This window comes from Gopherus evgoodei, chromosome 5 (assembly GCF_007399415.2).
Source record: "Gopherus evgoodei ecotype Sinaloan lineage chromosome 5, rGopEvg1_v1.p, whole genome shotgun sequence".
NCBI classification, from domain to species: domain Eukaryota; kingdom Metazoa; phylum Chordata; order Testudines; family Testudinidae; genus Gopherus; species Gopherus evgoodei.
Window position 1 is genome coordinate 3,467,131 of NC_044326.1, and position 12,028 is coordinate 3,479,158.

Below are 12,028 nucleotides of genomic sequence, written 5' to 3' on the forward strand. Positions count from 1 at the left end.
CTCAGTGGGGACGGGGGTGCTCACTGCTCAACCCCTGGCTCTGCCACAGGCCCTACCCCCAATCCACCCTTCCCACCCCCTCCCCTGAGCCTGCCGTGCCCTCACTCCCTCCCCCACCCCCCAGAACTTCCTGTACTCGACAGAACAGCTGATCTGGAGGGAGGGACAGGCTCTGATCAGCAGAGCTGCTGGTGGGTGGGAGGCACTAGGAGCTGGGGGAGAGCTGATGGGGGGCTGCTGACCTATTACTGTGGTACTTTGGCAAGGTACATTGGTAAATTCTGGCTCCTTTTCAGACTCAGGTTGGCCACCCCTAGACTAATTTGTCTTCATTGCCCAAGTGGATTTAATGTGCCAAAAGTAAACTGAACAGTTGGAGGGGGTGCAAATTAATGAGATTATGTGTGTGAAATCCTATTGCCGCTGAATTCAATGCCAATGCCCCCTGTGACTTGAATGAGATGAGGATTTCACCCTAAAAAAGTCTTTTATTCATACTTTTGTGAGCAACATAGATAAGGACATTTTAAAAAGTACCCAGGCACTGCCTTATGCCAGTTGCCCAGCAGTATAATTCCATTGAAATGAACAGGGCTGTACTTATCTATGTCACCCTTCTGCCAGGTGGTGTCAGCAGCAACAAAGGCCAAGTTCAATAGCTAGGGGTTCCTCTTAACAATAGAAATTAGAACCGGCTTGAGCCTCCACCTGATAATCTGGGAAAACCTAACACTGCCTCTGGGTGCCTCCCCAAAGCAACACTTCCCCTCTTGCAGGCACCAAGTCTGTGTATAACAAAGGAGAACAACTATTAAAAAGCGAATGGAACCCTGCATTAATTTGGGAAAACACCACAATCACATGACCATAAGCAAAAATCACCCCATAGTGCCTTGGGCAGCATCCTTTGCCTCAGTTTCCCACCTTGTGGTGGGAATGTCCGACGAACAAATGTCCCTTTAACACATCACTCCCCTCTCCCTCTACTGTACCCCACTCACAGTTGCTGGTGTTGGTTAGTGAAGACCCAGAGTTCAGAGGTGCATTCTCAGGCCTCACTTCCCACCCCTGGGAAGGGGTTTTTGAGCAATGCATCTGCTGCTGCCACCGCTGTAACTGGCTCACAGCTGCTGCTGTTTCTCCACTGCTGTTCTCCTGCCACTATCTCTCTGCTGCCACTACCAACTGCTGCTTACTGCTCCTAGACCATGATATTCTCAGTTTCCCCCACAAAACTCAGCCTAGTAGTCATTTCAGCTAACAGCAGGGAACCTCACAGCCAGGAGAATCTCAGAATCTGTTTTCATTGTGCACGCAAAAGGTTTAAGGCTTAGCTCCTTCAGTGACTCTGACAAAGTGGGTATTCACTTATGAAAGCTCATGCTCCAATATGTCTGTTAGTCTATAAGGTGCCACAGGCCTCTTTGCTGCTTTTTACAGATCCAGACTAACACGGCTACCCCTCTGATACAAGCTCCAGATATCACTCTAAATATCAATGACTCTCAAGTCAGTCTAATCAGCCCTGCCATCAATGGCTAACAAGAACAGGTATATCCAATACGCTTTGAGTGAAAAACCCCACCCACTCTCATCTCAACTGGGGTTTGGCACCCCTACTGCTTAGCAAGGGACATTCAGCTTAGGGTGACCCCTCAATCAGGGCATGCTAAGCACAGTTCTGCTGTCCTTTATTTCTACAATAAGGAGAACAACACTAGAGTGATTTATCACCCCAAACCAGCCAAACTGATCATTTTGGCAAAGCAGCTCCATCAGCTGCACGCCTAAGGCAGAGTAAGCGTGTCTACATAAATACAGTCTGCTCCTGAAGTCTTTTCCCCCAGCTCAGCACTAGATGTCAGAGGAGAGCTCATTCAGACCCTGCTTACATAGAGCCACAGATTTCACAGCCTGCAGAGTCCCCACCAGGCACACTTCCCAGGGGGAGGAATAGCTCAATGGTTTGCGTATTAGCCTATTAAACCCAGCATTGTGAGTTCAGTCTTTGAGGTGGACCATTTAGGAAACTGGGGTTTAAAAAAACCAAAAACTGTCTGGGAATTTGCTCTGCTTTGAGCAGGGGGCTGGACTAGATGATCTTTGAGGTCCCTTCTAACCCTGATATTCTATGATTCTTGTGTCCTGTATTATGCACCTGACCTGCATAAAGGCCATGCACACCCAGACCTCATTTCAACTGGTGTGTCAACACTGTTATTACCACCACCCCTGAGCATGAGGATATTTAGCAAAAGAAGTTGTGTGACTTCCATCAGGGATTGAAGCAGGAGCTGAAAGCATCTGCTTGAACAAAGGCACCCAGCCTCCGTAGCTGAAGGCTATCAGGCACTCATACGCATGATGGATCAGGCTCAGAGCAGGATGGGTGACACACCCAAAGAGGGATAGATTTATTGTTCACTAATTGGATGCTGCTTGTTTCCTTGCTGCACATCTGATCCTACTTCCCACCTTCCATGGGAGCTGAGTCTCCTTCCCCTTGTACAGAGACCTAACTCTCCCCATGGGCTGCTTGGAGAACAAGAGTACGGAACCTTCTGGGAAGGAGTGAAATCAGGCACTTAGTCATTTCCAGGCATACTAGGGTTTGAACCTGAAATGTTTATGTAACCCCTGGTCAATGTGTACTAGTTGTGCCTCCCTGAGCCTTATCAGGCAAGGATGTGGTCTGTTAGCGACCCAGACAGGCCACTTGTGACTCATGCTTTTAGCTCTAGAAGTACCTGGTTCAATCCCTGTTATGTCTACCAAGATGGAGGTTGTCAGACAAACCAATAACATACCAGAAGAACGGCCATACTGGATCAGACCAATGGTCTATCTAGCCCAGTACCCTGTCTTGTTCTATTCAGTCCCTCTTTTACTTTGCTGTTTAGCCACGGTTGCATTTTTTTGGTCCTCTATTTTTTTTAACTTGGAATATACATGTAGTTTGAGCCTGTATGATCATGTTTTAAAATAGTTTCCATGCAGCTTACAGCATTTCACTCTTGTGACTGTTCCTTATAATTTCCAATGAACTTGCTTCCTCAGTTTTGTGTAAAAAGCTACTATGGTGGGTTTCTTTAGTATTTCCCCCCCTACACAGATGTTAAAATTTAATTACATTATGGTTGTGATTACCAAGCAGTTCATCTATATCAGGAGTCAGCAACCTCTGGCATGTGGCTCACCAGGGTAAGTGTCCTGGCGGGCCGGGCAAGTTTGTTTAGCTGCTGCGTCGGCAGGTTCAGCCTATCGTGGCTCCCACTGGCCACAGTTCACAGTCCCAGGCCAATGGGGGTGGCGGGAAGCCGTGGGCAGCACATCCCTCGGCCCACACCGCTTCCCTCAGGTCACCTCTTGGACCTGATCGTGTGCACCACTTAGGACTAAATCAAGAATTGCTCTCCCCTTGTGGGTTTCATGACTAACTGCTCCAAGGAGCAGTCGTTAATGGTGTCTAGAAATTCAATTGCTGCATCCTGTCCTGAGGTGACATGTTCCCAGTCAATAGGGGAATAGTTGAAATCCCTCATTGTTATTCAGTTTTCTCTTTTAGCTGCCTCTTTAATCTCCCTGAGCATTTCACAATCACGGTCACCATCCTGGTCAGATGATCGGTAGTATATCCCTACTGTTACGCTCTTATTGTTCCAGCATGGAATTTCTATCCATAGAGATTCCATAGTACACTTTGGTTCAGTTCAGATGATTACTATATTTGACTCTATACTTTCTTTCACATACAGTGCTACTCCCCCACCAGCACGACCTACTCTGTCCTTCCAATATATTTTATACCCTGGTATTACTGTGTCCCATTGATTATCATCATTCCATCAAGTTTCTGTGTTGCCCATTATATCCATATCCTCATTTAATACCTGGAACTCAAATTCAGCCATCTTAGTATTTAAACATCTAGCACTTGCATACGAACACACACAAAATTTGTCAATATTTAGTTGTCTGCCTTCATGTGATGTAACTGAATGGGACTCTTTTTCATTTGACTGTTTCTCTTTAGTCCCTATCTGTACTTTATTCACTTCTATGCTTCCCCTCTTTACTAGGATAAAGAGTGTCCCCTTTAACAAATCCTCTCCTTAGGGATGCCTTTGTCCAAACTTTGTCGGCTTTGCTCCATCCCTTAATTTAAAAACTCGTCTACGAGATTTTTAATTTTACATGCCAGCAAGCTGGTTCCATTTTGGCTTTGGTGGAGCCCATCCTTCCTGTGTAGGATTCCCCTTTCCCAGAAGGCCCCCCAGTTCCTAATAAACCTAAATCTCACCTCCCAACCTCATCCATGCAGTTAGACTGTGCAGTTCTGCCTGTCTAACTAGTCTTGCACGTAGAACTGGAAGCATCTCACTGACTGCTACCCTGGAGGTCCTGGGCTTTAATCTCTTACCTAAAAGCCTAAATTTGGCCTTCAGAACCTCTCTCCTACCTCTCCCTAGGTCATTGGTACCTACATGTACCATGATACCCAGCTTTTCTCCAGCATTGCACACAAGTCTGTTTAGATGCCTTGAGATGTCCACAACCTTTGCACCCTGCAGGCAATTACCTGTCTCTTCCTAATAACTGGGGTCCCCTCCCCTTCCCTCAGAGAGAGAACACAATGATGTAGTCTGCAAGGAAGGTCCCAACTATGGGATCATTTCCTTCTGTTCCAGCTTGATGTTCTGCTTCCCCGAGATTTTCCTCCTCCTCCACAGCCCAGCGGATGTCAGACTGGGGGAGGGGCCGCTCTGCTGTGTCCCTTAAAGTCTCCTCTGTGCAGCTCTGTCTCCCTTTGCTTCTCCATTTCAGCCACACTGGTCTCCAGAACCCAGAGTTGGTCTTTACAGGCCATGAGTTGCTTGCACCAAATGTACACGTTTGCCTCCTGCCCACAAGGCAGGCAACCATACAGGCAGCATTCGGTGCAGTAAACTGGCTAGCCCCCGCCCCGCTGCTCGACTTCTGCTGGCATTACTTTTACTCACGCAGAGCTTTTTTTTTGTTAATTTGTTTTTGGGGGGAGAGGGGAGTTGAGTGTGTGTGTGTGTGAAGGGGGTTATTGGCCTAAGTTTAGAGAATATTAATTAGGTGTATCTGCCTCTTGCATTCCCTCGCAAAACTGCCCTGTTTGCTAGCTCCTCTCCAAGAGGGGTACATGTCACCCTGCACCACCCAGACAGCTCATCCCACTGGAATAGACCTCTTCTGCTTTGCCCATTACCTGCGTTTATGAAGAAACTACCGAGAGTTTCCCAAAAGCTCCCTCAAAGGGAGCCTCCAGGACAAGGCAGAGAGAGGCTGAGCAGTGGCCCTGCCCCTTTCCTTGGGTTGCCAGCCCTTTGCACGTCCCTTCAACCTAGCCCTTGGAGAGAATCCAGTTATACTCAAACAAAGTAGGTCCTTGTTGGGAGCCGAGTGCAGAGGAAGCCACATGGAACTGGGTCCTCTACCACCTTCTCCTCCTGTTCATTGTGTCATGAGCGAGTTTAGAACTCTGCTACCTCTCCAATTGCCAGGTTCACAGAGCTGCATCTGAAGGGAAAATGCTGCCCTCTTTTCTCTAAGTGGGTGGTTGCATTTTTCAGGCGATTATTGTATTTATTTTGCCCCTGTCAAAAGGGAAACGGGTCGGCTTTTGCCAAGTAACTTTACACCTAAGTATTTCCTTCTGCTTGTCTTAAAAACAGCTTAGCCTGGATGTTACCTCCGGGTCGTGGGATCACTGGGGATTGGCAGAGGCTCTGAAGTGCTCTGAGAAGAGCAGCTCACTTCTGCAGGCCTGTTCGTAATCGTCCAGTAGAGACAGGGGGGTAGGGAGTCGATCCAAAAACCGCAGCAGTGCAGAGCGAGGGTCTGTCCACTCGGCAAAATAGGTGAGTGGTGATGCCTGTTCAGCTGGCTGGATCCAGAGATGGGCCCAGGCTGGGGGAGACACCCAGAGTGCGTAGCAGTTCACTTTGGAAAATAAGCCCTGCTTTGCAGAATTGCACCCCAGGGGAGAATAAAACCACACAGCACAACAATGCTGCCTTTCAAAGTGTGGCAAGATAAGGGCTTGCTCCTTTCTAAAATCTCTGTCTGTTTTTTTGAAGGAAAGTTAGTGCTGCTGAAAGATGCTGGGTTGACAACCCTGGAGAACCAAGTGTTGTGTATCCACGGGATGGGTACAGCATGTATGACCTGCTGGCCAGTGTGTGTTGTTGTGTATGCCAAAGCCACAGTGAGTGTGAGTTGGCTACAGCTCACAGCCATGGAGCTTGGCTCTTTAGTGATGACTTACATAAGAACATAAGAATGGCCAGACTGGGTCAGACCAAAGGTGCATCCAGCCCAGTATCCTGTCCTCTGACAGTGACCAATGCCAGGTGCCCCAGAGGGAGTGAACCTAACAGGTAATGATCAAGTTATCTCTCTCCTGCCATCCATCTCCACCCTCTGACAAACAGAGGCTAGGAACACCATTTCTTACCCATCCTGGCTAATAGCCATTAATGGACTTAACCACCATGATTTTATCTAGTTCTCTTTTAAACCCTGTTACAGTCCCAGCCTTCACAACCTCCTCAGGCAAGGAGTTCCACAGGTTGACTGTTCGCTGTGTGAAGAAGAACATCTTTAGCTCTAGAAGTTCCCCAGCTCAGTTCACAGAGTGGCCTAAGATAGTAGCTGTCACAGATGGACAGTTCGATAAAGAGTGTGAGGGGAAACTGAGGCACAGAGTGGGAAAGTGACTCACTCACGCTCACACAGCAGGCCGGTGGCAGACAGGTCTGCTGAGACATAGTCCAGTGTCCTGCCTGCTAGGCATGCTGCCTCTTTGGAGCCTGCTTCCTCATCTCCCCTTCACTCCATTTTGGAAAATGTCCCTCTTTGATCTTTTCTGCTGTCAGATTCGTCCACAAAGTGTTCTGAGTGTTTGGAGGATGGACAAAAGATTTCAAATGCATCCCCAAAGAACAAGCACAGAAATGTAACAGTCCTACAGCCCCAGACATGGCTGCTAGCTAGCTAGCCAGCCTAAGGAACTGTGCCAAACTGCCGTGTTCAACAAGCCACCAACCCCGGATGAGAAATTTCCAGAATACGGTTTTTAGATAGAGATGGGCTCAAAACAAAACACTGCATCTGGACACAGTGGATCTGGGGATAGGTGAAGTTTGGATCTCAGGTGCATTCAGATCTGAAGTGCTCACAGAATGTGCATAGAAATTACACAGCAGCTCATTTGTAACAACCAGCGCCTCCTGATGCTTTGTCTCTTCAAGGCAAGGATTGCCTCTTGCTCTGTATTTGTACAGTACCAATCAATGGGGCCTCTATACAGCTAATATGGCAGCAGGTGAGAGGATATGTCCAGGCTCATTCAGTGAGCAGTATGGAAATCCCACCTCATCCCCCGCCCCATATCCTGTCCTTGTCAGATCTCGTGAATAGCACTGCGTGGTACTTGGCCATTTACTCTCTGGCTGTTAGGAATCAGGGCCAGCAGCTGATCCAGGCTTTGGATGGCCTAAGGAGGGATAGCAGCTGGCTTGATTGGCTATGCCGCCTGATTGGTGGGAAGGGTCAGCAGGTCTGCTCTTAAGCCCTGTAAGAGCCATTCCCTGGCTCCTCAAAGCTGTGATCATTCCTGTACCTGTGTTGGTGTGGCTGTGCCTCACTCCAGGTAACTCAGCTCTGACCCTTGGCTCTGGTTTTGACCCTTGGTTCTGATTTCTGGTGACTGACTCCTGCTCTCACCACTAGTCCTGCCTGCTCACATCCAGTTCTTTGACACCAGCCCTCATATTAGCCAAGATGGTCAGGGATGCAGCCCCATATTCTGGGTGTCCCTAACCTCTGACTGCCGGAAAGCTGGGACTGGACAAGGGATGGATCACCCAATAAATGGCCCTTTTCTGTTCATTGCCTTTGAAGTATCTGACATTGACCACAGTCAGAAAACAGGATTCTGGGCTACATGGACCCTTCTTATATTGGACAGGAGGAAAGAGAACCTATACTTTTGCCAAGGGGCCTTTTCCCAAGAAGGCAGGAGAGTGGATTACAAGTACCCCACCCCTCCCAGGGAAGGAGACACACCAGGCAAGGAAGCCAATCACTGTGCTGTGTACACGGATGGCATTACCATCAAAGAAACTCCCTAGCTGGCTGGGGATACACCGAACTCTGGATCCACCCCAATCACCTTTTCATCATGTCATTGGTTTCTTTTTCCCAGTGAGGAAGTTAGTGGCTTCTGCATTTCTCCCCTCATTTCCAGAGCGTATTTGTGAATTGCATTGAGTTTCCTGTAAAGTGAATTTACTGCCTGTTGGAGCTGGCAGGCCTGGATAAGTAGCAGATTCCTTCTGGAGCCATCTATTGGGTATCTCCCTTTTCCTGGAGTCTGCCACCACTAGGGACATTAATTGACCTCCCTCATTAGATAACTCAGAGTTCACTCCCAGGTGAGTCCTAGCATAATTTTAGGTTCTTCTTTTTGTCAGAGTGTGTGTGTGAGCTGCTGCTCTCTGCTGGATGAAATTGGAACTGCTTAACTGTGTGTCACAAGCCCTTTACGGCCGCTAGCGTTTCTCTGTTGGCTCAGGTGCTAGGGGTGCCTGAGCTTTCAGAGCAGCAGGGTCTGAGTTTTATCTATGCTGTTGCTATGGATAGCTATAGTTACCAAACAGTGATGTCGTAGATGGCCAATGATTTGCTACAATATAATAAATCCTGGGGGCCAGGTGATCTTTCAATTTTTCATTAGGGGACCACTAATTAGTTACAAACATTAGTTAAGCTTGCACCTGCTGCTTGTGAGGTATTAACCCTAGTTTACAAATGAGGGAACTGAGGCATCTGGGAGGTTAACACATATGTTACCCGTGGTGAGACAGTCAGGCTGAGCAAAAATAGAACCAAGGAGTCATAAGTTCCAGCTTCCTTCTTATCTAAGCACTCTGCATAACAAACTGAGATGTGAATTCTGTTAAGGTACATGGCTCCTATTGCTGCATTATCAGAGTCCCCAAGACCTGACACCCAGAGGGATGGGGAAAAAGCCTGCCTGGCACCTCACATGTTAAGGAAACTGCACTCAGCTGGCTGGTTTGGAGGGCTTCTGAAAGGGGGTGGATTGCTTTGTGGTCTCTCCTTTCTCCTCTGCTGTCCGCTGCCCCTTTTTTCTTATTTCCCTGCATGGTGGTACGGGGTCATCAGGTGTGAAGGCCACTGCCTGATGACTGGCCTCTGCAGCCATTTTGATGGTGCAGTGAATGAGCCAGCAGGCAGGTGCAATAGGCCCTTTGTTGGGGGCATCTCCTGTAACTCAGCTGAGAGGGGTGTGTGTCTGCAGCGCCTCTGGTCCTGTCACCCTGCCAATATGTGCTGACTTGTGGCACATGGCTGTTCCCGCCAGGAGGCCTTAACCAGCACTCTATGACTCTGTCCTCCAGCATGCCCTGCTCATGCAGTCCTGAACCTGCACACTGCAATGCCAGTGCACCTGGGTCCTGACCTGCAGTTCCAGTGCTCGGCTCCCAGTGCATAGCTTTGCCAGTGCACTGCGGTCTCAGCCTGCAACCTGTTCCCCTGCCCTATTTCACTCCTGGGCTGCTCACACGCAGCTGTATGAGCATCCTCTCAATTCTGACCTACAATACACCCTGTCCTCCAGCCCTGGGCTTCCCACACAACCTCGCTGCTACCCCTCAGTTGTGGCATGGGACTTAACCCCCTTCACTCCCGATCTAGACAGCTCTGTCAATGCACCTCAGTTCTGATCCACAATTACCTCTCTTCTCCTCCCTGGCCCCCCAGCTCTGCAGGCACACACACATCTACTTACACACCTCCTCAGCCTTCACCAGCAGCCGGTTCACTAGTCCTGGCCTCCCGCTAGGCAGAATCGGAAGGCTGTGCTGAGCTGATTCCAAACCACCCAGCATCTTGTGCTCAGCCTCTGCCCAGTCTCCTGATGGGAGTTTCCCATGATTGTCGTCTAGACTTCCAGGCCCCAACTTTAGGCTCCAAACTCCCATCGAAATCAGTGAGACGAAGGCAACTGAGGATCACCCATTGGACTAACTTCTGTTGGCGAGAGAGAGACGCTTTAGAGCTAGACAGAGCTCTTCTTTGGGGTCTGGGTAGCTCGAGAACTTGGCTCTCTCACCAACAGCAGCTGGTCCAATAAAAGATGATCTCCTCCACTTTGTCTCTCTATCCTGGGACCCACAAGGCTGCACTAATTGAAATCAGTAGAAATTATGAACCTAAATACATTTCCAGATCTGGGCCACAGTGTCTGGTGGCCTGCTTTGCGCAGGAGGTCAGACTAGATGATCATATTGGTCCCTTCTGACCCTAAAGTCTATGAGTCTATGATAACAGCGAATGTGACAGGGAAAACCATCCTTTTCCCCTGAACTTCTGTCTTCTAGCCTAATTTTGCTCCATGCTTAGATACCAAGGTGATGGGCATCTTTATTAAACAACAGATTGCTAGGAATACAGGCCAGTGAGGCCCCTTCTGGGTCCTCACGTCCAGTCCCTGCTATCGCAGGCAACCCAGGTATAGCATCCTGTTCAGAAACTTAGCAAGCTCCATCTTCAACTATTTCAGTTGTTCGCCCCCACTGCTGCTCTGCAAAGGCTGCTCCTGACCCTCTCTCCTGGGAGGGTTAGAAACCGTCTAATTTCCAGCCTCAATTTCCTCCTGGGCAGTTTATCCCCGTTTGTTTTTTGTGCCAACATTGTATTTTGTTCAGTGCATGTCTGTGTGTGTTTTCTAATTGGCCAGAGGGTATCAAAGAAGGCCAGAATCTGCTTCGAGTTACACCGGTGTAGATGTGGAGTAACTGGGCGCCTGAGAGCCGAATTGGGCTCGGGAGTCAAATTTTGCCACACTCGCTGTTGCCTCACTAGAGAAAAGTGGAAGTCGAATGATTTATGCCTATAAACAAAGGCCATTGTTAGAATGTACTTAAGGATTTTCATGGAGACAGCATCAGGTGTCAGGCTTCCTGCTACTAAGTAAACCCACGGTGCTCTGCAGAGGCTGCTGCTGTCTGAATGCAGCAGAAAGAGGAATTGTTAGTATGTTAAAAGTGTAACAATGATCTTCCCTCCCTGCGGTATCAACTCGCCTTGAACCTGGGTCCAATATGCAAACCAAACCGAAGAGAGACAGATGCTAGCTCTGTGGTGTGAAGTCTGTCTCCAGGCTGAGCGATCCGGGTAGGTATTCATGGCGCAGGATCCCCATCCGCCTGGGCTATTCAGGCCAAAGGCAGCAGGGATGTAAATGGTGGGATGAGTTGCACACTGAGTATAATCAGGAAATGGGTGCCGGTGCTAAAGAAGAGTAAATCGAGCTGCTTTGCCATGTGGTGGCCATGCAAAGTGAGCCGGTGGGGGCTGGGTCCATTTGCACCAGGGTTGCATTTGGCTCCAAGACTGGGGAATGGTCCCAGCATAAATTAGGGTGACCAGATCCCAATACTAAAATATCGGGACACATTGGGGTGCAGTCAGCCCCGCCTACAGTCCAGCCCTGCTCCTCCCAGGCTCCGTCCCCACTAGGGAGACCAGACAGCAAGTGTGATAAATCAGGACAGTGGGTTGGGGGTAACAGGTGCCTATGTAAGAGAAAGATCCCAAAATTGAGACTGTCTCTATAAAACTGGGGCATCTGGTCACCCTAGGCCCCACTCTGCCCCAGGTCCCACCCCCACCCCCGCACCTCGCTCTTCCTCATCCCCTGGCCCCTGTTGGTATGGTGCATCCCTCCTCAGTCCCCCACCCACTGCTTGTCTCCTTACCCGCCCACTCACCGCTTGCTCAGCTCCTCACCACCCACACCTGCCTGCCACTCAGCCCTAAGGCCCCAACTTCCCCTCTGCTGGGTGGGTGCTCACCCACCCCCGCCTCTTCCTGCCCAAGCATCTGCCCTTGCTCTGCCCCCTTCCCCTAAGCCCCCACCCCTGCCCTGCCTCTTCTCCACCTCCTCCCTCAAATGTCATGTTAGCAC

The 12,028-nt window shown here is 49.3% G+C and overlaps 1 long non-coding RNA gene across 1 annotated transcript; it reads right to left on the reverse strand.

Annotated features, from left to right (window-relative positions):
* Positions 1–603: 603 nt before the first annotated feature.
* Positions 604–11,696, reverse strand: LOC115651849. Its single transcript, XR_004000464.1, has 3 exons — positions 11,578–11,696; positions 9,444–9,449; positions 604–614 (listed from the first exon to the last, which is right to left on the reverse strand). It is a non-coding gene; the product is annotated as an uncharacterized LOC115651849 (long non-coding RNA).
* Between the last annotated feature and the right edge of the window lie 332 nt (positions 11,697–12,028).